This window comes from Pantherophis guttatus, chromosome 6 (genome assembly GCF_059756535.1).
Source record: "Pantherophis guttatus breed Tessera chromosome 6, ASM5975653v1, whole genome shotgun sequence".
Lineage (NCBI taxonomy): Eukaryota > Metazoa > Chordata > Lepidosauria > Squamata > Colubridae > Pantherophis > Pantherophis guttatus.
Genome location: NC_142068.1, coordinates 79,889,945 through 79,900,324, shown reverse-complemented (window position 1 = coordinate 79,900,324; position 10,380 = coordinate 79,889,945). Strand labels below are relative to the sequence as shown.

The 10,380-nt window shown below is 41.4% G+C and overlaps 1 long non-coding RNA gene across 1 annotated transcript; it reads right to left on the bottom strand.

The window, feature by feature from the left end:
- Positions 1-3,697: 3,697 nt before the first annotated feature.
- On the bottom strand, positions 3,698-8,885 carry LOC148113171 (uncharacterized). The gene is made up of 2 exons (XR_015728470.1): positions 8,550-8,885; positions 3,698-4,541 (listed from the first exon to the last, which is right to left on the bottom strand). It is a non-coding gene; the product is annotated as an uncharacterized LOC148113171 (long non-coding RNA).
- Positions 8,886-10,380: the final 1,495 nt, after the last annotated feature.

Sequence of the window (10,380 nt, the reverse complement as noted above, 5' to 3'; positions counted from 1 at the left end):
TTGATACCAATTTTTTTTTGCTTTCAAGCACTCCCACCACATATGATAATAGGACCCTGGGACCACCTTACATTTCCAACATCGTGAAGAATATTTTTTACTAATTTTTGCCAATCTTGTGGGTGGGAAGTGCCACCTGTAAAACATTTTATACAGGTTTTCTTTCTCATAATGAAAATTTTAAATGATCTGGAAACACTGGTAATAAAAGTTAAAGATCAAAGTGAAACAAACTGCACGAAGATTAAATACAAAGACTCAACTAATGACAACATATGGAACAACCAGCCTCATAAATTGACACTCAAGTTGGTGGATAGGTTGTTCCAGGATCATAGATGAACAATAAGGGAACTAGAAATCAAGAAATATGCCACAGGGTAGTATTTAGTAGAGTCGCAACGAAAGTCTTGCAAAAGTTATTCAGATGCCAGATATATATCTGTACCTACAAAAATCAGAATGATGTAAGCCATTGATACAGGTAGGCCATGCTTAGCAATGGCAATCAAGACCATCAACTTTGTGGCTAAGCAATGTGGCTGTGAAGTGTGATGTTGTGTGACTGTGCTGACTTATAATAATAGTTTCAGCAGTTTTAGTTGCCATCGTTAGGGGAATCCAGGTATCAGGGGTGAAATCCAGGAGGTTCTGGAGAACAGGTAGCGGAAATTTTGAACAGTTCGGAAGAACCGGTAGCGGAAATTTTGAGTAGTTCGGAGAACCGGCAAATACCACCTCTGGCTGGCCCTCTGGTGTGGGAATGGAGATTTTGCAGTATTCTTCCCCTACCATGCCCACCAAGCCATGCCCACCAAACCACACCACGCCTACCAAGCCACACCCACAGAACTGGTAGTAAAAAAATTTGGATTTCACCACTGGGCGAATCCTACGTTGTTGCAGCATCCCACAGTCATGTGATGGCCGTTTGTGACTTCCCGCTAGCTTCCTCATTGACTTGGCTTCTTGGATACCTGCAGCAAAGATTGCAAATGGTGATCACACGATGCTGCAACCATCATAATTGTGAGCCAGCTGCCAAGCACCCAAATTGACGTTGTGACAGCTGCATCTATGATGAACAATCGTATGTCCCTTTGTTCAGCACCGCTGTAACTTTGGATGGTTACTAAACCAGGATTACCTGTATTCCTTGTGACACTCTACTGAAGTAAAAGTTGGAGTTGAAAGTTTTGAACTTTGGTGTTGAAGAGGCTCAAATTATTATGTTCTGGACATATTCTGTGAAAACCTAGTTTCTGGGGAGGTCGATATTTGTGGTGAAAGTGACGGGAAAGGAGATGACTAGCAGCAAGATGAATGGACTCAGTTATCACAGTGAAATACACTGTTGGAAAACTTTTGCTTGCCTTCTTTAGTCTAGGGCTGGGTGAATATGAATTACAAAGGTTTCAAATTGAGAGGGACACAGACAATTTGACTCTTCAAATTGGAAGCTCAAATCAAATTGTTAAACTGTTTAAACTGTTAACTGTGTAAAACTGTTAAATTGTTAAACTGTTTAAGATACCTCAAAATCAATTGGAAAAAATTTGGCAATCTGAAGCACACAAAGTCAGCTTGAAAATCTAGTTCAGATTGGATCCAATTTTTGAATTGATTCAGATTTCTAAGCTGAATTGCTTTTGAAATATTTGTATTTGTTTATTAGACATATCCCATTTTTTTCTCTAGGAATTCAATAAATGTTATCTTTTACCATTTAATTCCCCCCCACAATGATATCCAAGTAGGTTGGGCTGAGTGTGTAGGGGAGGGAGGGATGTAACAGAGTGACTGACCCAATGTCACTCAGGATGTAACAAAAGGAAGACTTGAACCTCAGTGTATCAGTTACAATTTAAGGCTTTCACCACTTGACTACATTGATTCTCTGATGTAACTTTTCCAGAAAATTTAAAAATTCAGATTGGATCAAGACTGATTAATGTCCTGCTTCTGGTTTCTAATATACACTCCCACACACAGTTGCTATGGAAATTAGCAGTTTGCTCAAGGTCAAGGAGATAACAACAGACAAGGAATGAAAACCCAAACAAAGTCTCTGGAAATAAAATTTCCTGAATGGTTTTGTCTTAAATAGACAAAGAAGAATAATCAAAATCCAGTCTGGAGTTCTAAGTGCCCAGTTAAAATTGTCAGCTAGTCCAGAGGTCAGAATTTTACCAGCAGCATTCACATAAACATCACAAGAGCCAGAGTTCGGATAGCTGCTTTCAATGGGGGATCGGGCACCTCTTAAATCAGACTGCAGCCAGGTATCCCTAAAATTTACTCCCTTGCTTGGCAAGGAGCCTCATAGGATATCTATCTTCTGCACTTCTCTCTACTCCCTGAGTGTGGGAGGGTTGGGAAGCATTACATCATCATCTGATTTCTCCATTTGTCCAGGTGATGCTTGTATTTGATTACCCTCAGGTGATTCATGGCTTTGTGTCTCCCTTGGCTGACATTCCACATGTCCTCCTAGAACAGCTTCTTCACATCGAGAGTCATTGTCTGATTCCTGGGTCCTGATAGATTAATATACGTCTATTGATTTCTTCTTGTCATCTTTGCCCACCTGACCATACCTTCCCAGTTTAAGGTATATATTTTTGTTCTCCCAGGCTGCATGAACTGTACTTTTTCACCTGTCTAGACAGCAGCTTAGTTTGAAAATTCAGAGCTGCTACATGTGATAGCAGCACTGTAGGAGGATGCAGCTCCAGTGTTATAAACCAATTTCCATCCAGCTGTAACTCACGGGCTGGTTTTGCAATCATGGAAATAATGTCACCCTTGAAAATGCCAATAAGTGGGCCATACTAAAACACTTAGGTCTTTGTTTTTACATTAGGACTGGAGGAATGGCCCAGGTATTACTCTGTACAGACGCCAAAATAGAATACAGAGAACACACATGTTTCCCCTTGGCATATAACATCCAAAGTGAGCTTTGAAGGTATAGGAATTAATTTTGATGATAGCCTCAGTGAATGCTGGAAGTGGTACAGCATCCAAATAACCTTAGCATGTTTGGAGTCCCCAGTTTTTCCTCCTGCAAAAAATGCCAAGAATAATTGAAAAACAACTTTAGCTCATTAATTGTGAACCTTGTAGTCACCATGCCTGCCTTTCCCATTATCCCCAAGTGCTTGTCAAAATCCTACACTTCACAGAGGAGAAAGGGTCTGTGATAAAACACTGTAGAGGCAGATTGACAGTTGTTTCCACTTTTCAGAGCTACAATAGCTATCCATTCTCGAGTGCCCTTGGGTTTTTTAATGCAAACAGTTCTCTCTATTTGCCCTTCCAGCAGTAGTGAGTTTCACTTACCTTCGCTACCGGTTTGGAACTGTGAGCGTGCGTGGGTGCGCACTTGCTTCGCTCACGCATGGGGCTTCTGCGCATGCGCAGAGCGTCCGTGATGACATCTGGGCGGGTGGGCGGAGCCTCCCGCCACCTCCACTACCAGTTCACCCAAACTGGGGTGAATCAGTAGAAACCCACCACTGACTTCCAGTGATAAAAAGATACCGTGGGGAAAAAATGAAACACACATTATGGGGACACATATGTCTTCCACCATAGGAGTTGTGTTAGAAATAAAAAAGAGACTATTATTTCTGTGAAAAAAGAAAAGGAGAAAGTATATATATCCAGAGATACTAAAATGAGCAATGGAGGCAAATTTTTCCCCCCAAGTTTTTTATTTTTTAATTTTTTATAAAAATGTCAAATCAATGAGTGAACAGTATGGCACCTGGACGGCATACAATTCCAATACAAATGAAACTGATCTGATTAAACATTATTATTACATTCAATCAACATGTATTTCTATCATTATTCAATTATTCCACCTATTTCTCATTATTACTTTCATTTTATCAAATAAAAATGTATACATTAATATTCCCTTTATTTCTATCACTTATTCTAGCTTTTAATCATGTCAGCCTTTATTAAGAAGCTTTTTCTTTCTTTCCTGTCTAACTTCTAATCATGTCACCTGCCTAAAAAAAGAGAGAGAAAAAAATAAGAGAGGGAGAGAGAAGGAAAGGCAACTAGAGTAGCAACAAAAAAGAGGAATCATCCATCCATCATCTCTTGCCCGCTTCATACTTTGATTGCTATGCTTTAAAAAAAAGAGAGGAAAAGGGTTAAAAGCAAATCAGAACAGCAATAAAGATGAAAATCATCTACCCATCATCTCTTGTCTGTTTCAATACTTTAATTGCTATGCTTTTCTTTTTTGACTTGCCTCCCACATTCCTCTCTTAAGTCTCCACCTATATCTAATTCTTGGATGTCCAATCTAAATGTTCCTTCCACTGTTTGAAGCAGAAAATCTTGTTTTGCTTTTTCCTGAGCAGTCAATAATGAAACATCTGCTGCCCTTCCACATCACCCAACGTCAGCTACCTGAAGGCATTTCCAAGTAGGTACTTTGAAACACTCCAGAAACAGCTCAGTTCCTTGAAGTTCCCATATTGTCTTCTGTGCTTTGTAGCTAAGTTAATTTATTTCTGATTCTGCTGAAACATATCCAAAATTAAAGGTTAAAAAATAAATCTTTCTGTTTGCAATACTGCAAAAAGTTCTGCAAATCAGAGAAAGGGATTTATTTTATCTATAAAAGTATATGCACATGTACTATATCTACATATGCATATGCTTATGTATATGTGTATTGTGGCCCTTCAAAAGTTTGAATTTTTGATATTTCTGCATAGATGCAACATAAACATGATCTGTTCTCTATACAAGTCCTAAAATCAGATAAAGAGACTAATCAAACCAATGAATTAACAACATTATGTACCTGTTTATTAATGTATTGAGGAAAATGAGCATTCATTTTCATCGGTCATTCGTATGGCAAGAAAGCCTGTAAAATGGAACAAAACCCACTTTAACAACTATCTCGCTTAGCAACAGAAATTTTGGGCTCAATTGTGGTCATAAGTCGAAGACTACCAACACTTCAAGGGCTGCCATAAAGAAGGTGGGGGGGTCAACGTATTTTCCAAAGCACCAGAGGGCAGGACAAGAAGCAACAGATGGAAACTAATCACGGAGAGAAGCAAGCTAGAACTAAGGAGAAAATTCCTAACTATGAGAACAATTTAACCATTGGAACAAATCGCCCTTGGAAATTGTGACCCAATATTGGAGGCTTTTAAGAAGAGATTGGATGACCATCTATCAAGATATATTATTGGTCTCCTGAGAGAGCAAGAGGTTGGACTAGATCAGTGGTGGGTTCCTCCCGGTTCGGCCCGGTTCGGCCGAGCCGGTAGCGGTGACGATGTGACATCACCGAACCGGTTCTCTTTATCTGGGAGCTGAGCCATCCCGCCCGCCCCCGCGTTATTCCTACCTTTATTTCTTCTTTTTTAGCCCAACTGATAGGTGCGGCAGAGTGGATTGCCGCACCTCAGCTGGGCAGATACCTAACACGCTTGCATGAAGAGAAGCAGTAGTAACACCAGTTGGAACCCACCACTGGATTAGATGACCTCCAAGGTCCCTTCCAACTCTGCTCCTGTTACTGTTACCTGTATAACCAAGGGTCTAGTGTGGGATGAAGCAGTATCTTAAAAGTTGCCATATTTGAAAAACACACGAAGTGCTATTGTTATTCTTTAATTATAAAGATGGGCCACACGGTTTTTACTGTCTGTGGTGCATTATCATTAGATAATGATCATTATCATTAAGTGATCTAGCATTATTCGTATGGAATGAATTGACACACAATCACAGACACACTTGAAGTTCCAATATCCACAAAAAGTACTGATGTTTAGGAGAGTGCTTTGATATATTTTCTGAACAGATTGACTGGAATTTGATGTGTTGGGTTTTTTTCCCCTTTCTATTCTCATCGGTGAAATCTTTTATTCATTTTGGCTAGCTGCCGTGAAATGACTTGCCACCCAATGTGAACAGGAGGAAGTGAGATCATTGTCACTCCAGCTGGATAATATGGGCATCTGTATGGCCTCTGATGAAATCAGACACGGCTGGAAGATTACTGTCTAATCTTAACATTTTTTCCCTGCTGTTTATCCAAATATCATCTGTATTACAAAATAGGGAGGAGAACGAGGAGGAGGATTTGTTCAAAGCAATAATTTCACTGTCATGGGAATCAGTGTTGGATTTTACATTAAGTTACTACCGGTTTGCCATGCATGCGAGCACTCACTTCCTGCGCATATGTGCCTGGTTCGCATGCGCCTGCCTTCCACACATGCGCCTGGCCTTCTGTGCATGTGCTTTATTCTCGCGCGTGCCTTCCGTGCATTCACCCGGCCACAAAAACATGCTTAAATAGGATGGCATTAAGCCTGGGCAGGCCCACCTGCAATTTTCGCTACCAGTTTGGGCGAATCGTTCTGAACCGGCTGAATACCATCTCTAATAGGAATCAACATTTAGCCCAAATTTTATCGATTTACTGATTTAGCCAGGCAGTGTCTTGCTTGTCAGATATCTAGAACTGTTAGGAACAGGAAACAGAAATTTAGTAAACTCCAGATTCCATCCATTCCATTTGCAGTGGACCAAACAAATGTTAATCTCCACCTCTTGTCAGCCTGATTTTACCCTGTTTTTGTCTTATGCAGATTGTTATTTGTAAAGTTAACAATAACTTCAACTTTGATTCTTAAACAATTGATTGAAAAGTATAACACAAGGGCATTCTAGTCAACGAGTGACAGCCGTCCGTGGAGGTCAACATATCCCTGCCAAATGATGTAGGATAACTAAGTGGCGTTCATCGGAGAGACAGGGAAACCAGTTGGTTGCTATCAATGGGAGTTTTGATTACTCCCCCATCTTCAAAAACATAATCAAAATTCCTTGCTTTTATTTTTTTATTATTATTTAAAAGGCCTTGTGAAGCAAAAGCAAAGTAAATCTTTAGCGTTAAGCCAACTTTATTATAAGCAAAGTTTTCATTGTAATACTAGTTCATACTAGAAATGTCACCATTAAAACTTCTTTGTACACATAAAAGCCAATAGGGTGGTGCTTGCTCTATGGTGCAGCATTTTTCCAGTGAAGTGGAAAGAGGCTAGTATAGCTTTAATATACAAAGAGGGACAAGATTTAACAGAAATAACAGAATAACAGAGTTGGAAGGGACCTTGGAGGTCTTCTAGTCCAACCCTGCTCAGGCAGAAAGCCCTATACCCATGATGGTGAACCTATGGCACGCGTGCCACAAGTGGCACATGTTGCCATACCAGTGGGCACACGAGCTGAGCTCCAGTGCACACCAGCTGATTTTGGGGGCTTCTGGGCCCACCAGAAGTAGGGAAACAGGCTGTTTCCTGCCTCCGGAGGGCCTTGGGGGTGGTGGGGAAGAATAGATGAGAATAGATGGGGGCGGGGCCAGTCAGAATTTTTACTACTGGTTCTCCGAACTACTCAAAATTTCCGCTACCAGTTCTCCAGAACTGGTCAGAACCTGCTGAAACCCACCTCTGATCCTGGTATGTTTTGCTGTAGCATAACACTAAAGACCTACAGTATTTATTATTATTATTATTATTATTATTATTATTATTATTATTATTATTATTATTATTAAAATTTTTATACCGCCCTTCTCCCGAAGGACTCAAGGCGGTGTACAGCCAACAATAAAACACACATATCCATAAAATTTAAAAAACAATTTAAAAACATATTAAATAATTTGGCCCCAATATTATTAAAAAAGAACTAAAACAATCATTAAAATTCATGTTTAAGCCAGATTTAAAATCTGCTCTTCCAGTAAATCCTAGGCAAAGTAAATTATTTTCTGATCTCTTTCTTTGTCGGATCTGCCTTATGATTGTGATTAAAATTCATTTTCTTTTTTTCTCCTTTTGTTGTGGATTCTGTCCTCCTCCTCCTCCTCCTCCTCCTCCTCCTCCTCCTCCTCCCCCCCCCCTAAATAAATGCAGTGCAATCCCATTTCAGACTTTCATATGGGTATTTCTGCTTGAGTTTGATGGAGAGCAAAATGGATCGATATAAACATGAAAGAGCTAGAAGGTAAGTCCAAATGTCTGGTAGGGAGGAGTTGTCTCTGGAAGGCCTTTATAAAACGAAACAGGTCCTTTCAGTCAAAGTTATACCACAGTTGGATGTGGTTGATAGCTAAATTAGTCTGTTTATTTTGGCACGCGATTATAAGACTCCTGAATGTTTTGCGGATAAAGACATTATCTCCACCCCAACTCTCGGATCTTCGGTAGCCAAAACTTCCCATTTGACTTAAACTATACTGACATGTTCTTTCTGGGCCTGTAGAAATGGGATAATAGGGCCAGAAAATGAAATGATGGAGGAGGAGAGAATAGAAGTGGCTGGCATATAGAAAAAAGGCAGTTTATAAAATCATTCACCCAGCTCAGGAGTCTGGGCCAGTGTCAGAAATCAAAGGTAGAAGGAAAAACATTCTGCAATTCATTTTAAAAACACAGGAAACAAATATTAATGAACTAGACAATCCATGCCCAGGGATGGTATTCACTTACCTTTGCGACTGGTTGGTTCACAAATGTGAATGCACCTCCGTACATGCACAGAGCCTTCCGTGCATGTAGAGAACGTCAAAAATGGGACATGATGACATCTGGGCAGGTGGGTGGAGCCTCCCGCAACCGCTACTACCAGTTTGCCCGAACCGGATAGAACCGGCTGTATACCACCACTGCCCATGCCCCATTGGATCATTGTTTCAGAGAGATTACTTTACCTAAATGGAGAAACAAAATGACCAAGGGTGGGCAAAAAAAGCAGTGGGAGCAGGAGCGACTTCCAACTTCCTGCCGGCCTCCCCATTGAGTTTTCTTGTGGGAATCTATCAGGGAACACCAGAAATCTCCCTTCCCTTCCCTTCCCTTCCCTTCCCTTCCCTTCCAGCAGGCAGGTAAATGACTGCTGCTGGGTGGAGAAAGGGGTAGCGAGACTAGCTGGGAAACTGACGGAACAAAAAAGTAAGGTTTTACATTTAGTAAGAAAAACCAAATCACAGGTATAGGACAGGTGGTACCTGACTCTACAGTAGTGATTGTGAGAGGGATCTAGGAGCCCGAATAGATAATCACTTAAATATGGACCAGCAGTGTGATGCAGCTGCTAAAAAAAGCCAATGTAGTCCTAGACTGCATGAACAGAGGGATAGAATCAAGCTCGTGGTGAAGTGTTTTGAATACTCTATCCAGTTTTGGTCACCATGATATAAAAAAGATGTTGAGACTCTACAAAGAGTGCAGAGAAGAGCAACAAAGATGATTAGTGGACTAAAGGCTAAAACATATGACGAACGGTTGCAGGAACTGGGTATGTCTAGTCCAGTGTGTGCTGAAAAGGGAACGCACACGCACGGGGCACCAAGTGCCGAAAAGGGAGCACTTTGCGCACACGTGAACACTTCGTGCGCACATGCACACTCGTCAGGGCCGCAACGAGGAAAAGGAGCTACCCAGGGGGCATGTGCATGCCAGATAAGGTACTTCCGGTTTCTGGTGCGCACATGTGCACTGGCCAGCAAGTCTTCCAGTTACTGCTGCGCATGCACATGAGCGATCAGCTGTCAGCTCTTCCGGTTTCTGGCAATGCCGCACACACAAAGGCCAGCTGATTGTTGCATGTGCATGCGCACCAGAAACCTGTAAGAAGAATGGGCGATGCCGCGTTTGCCAGGCGCCATGGTGCCATGTGCCACTTCGGGCATACATGCCATAGGTTTGCCATCACTGGTCTAGTTTAACAAAGAGAAGGACTCAGTGTGACATGATAGCAATCTTCCAATATTTGAGTGGCTGCCACAAAGAAGAGAGGGCCAACTCAAAGCATCAGGGGGCTGGACAAGAAGTAATGGATGGAAACTTATCAAGGAGAGATCCAGTCTAAAGCTAAGGAGAAATTTCCTGAGAGTGGGAACAATTAATCAGTGGAATGACTTGCCTCCAGAAGTTGGGGGTTCTCCATCACTGGAGGTTTTTAAGAAGAGATTGGGCAGCCATTTTTCTGGAATGGTATAGGATCTCCTGCCTGAGCTGGAGACCCTATACCAAGTTCAAGATCCCTTTCACACAACTGTTATTCTGTATTTTGTAAGATTACATGATCATGTAATGATCATGGCATTCGGTCCTCCCAATTCCTGGCAAATAGATGGGGAAGAAATGGAGGTAGTGACAGATTTTATTTTCCTGGGCTCCAAAATCACTGCAGATGGGGACTGTCAAAATTGGACCATAAGAAAGGCTGAGCGCCAAAGAATTGAGGCCTTTGAACTATGGTGCTGGAGAAGACTCCTGCGAGTCCCTTGGACTGCAAGGCGATCAATCTGGTCAGTCC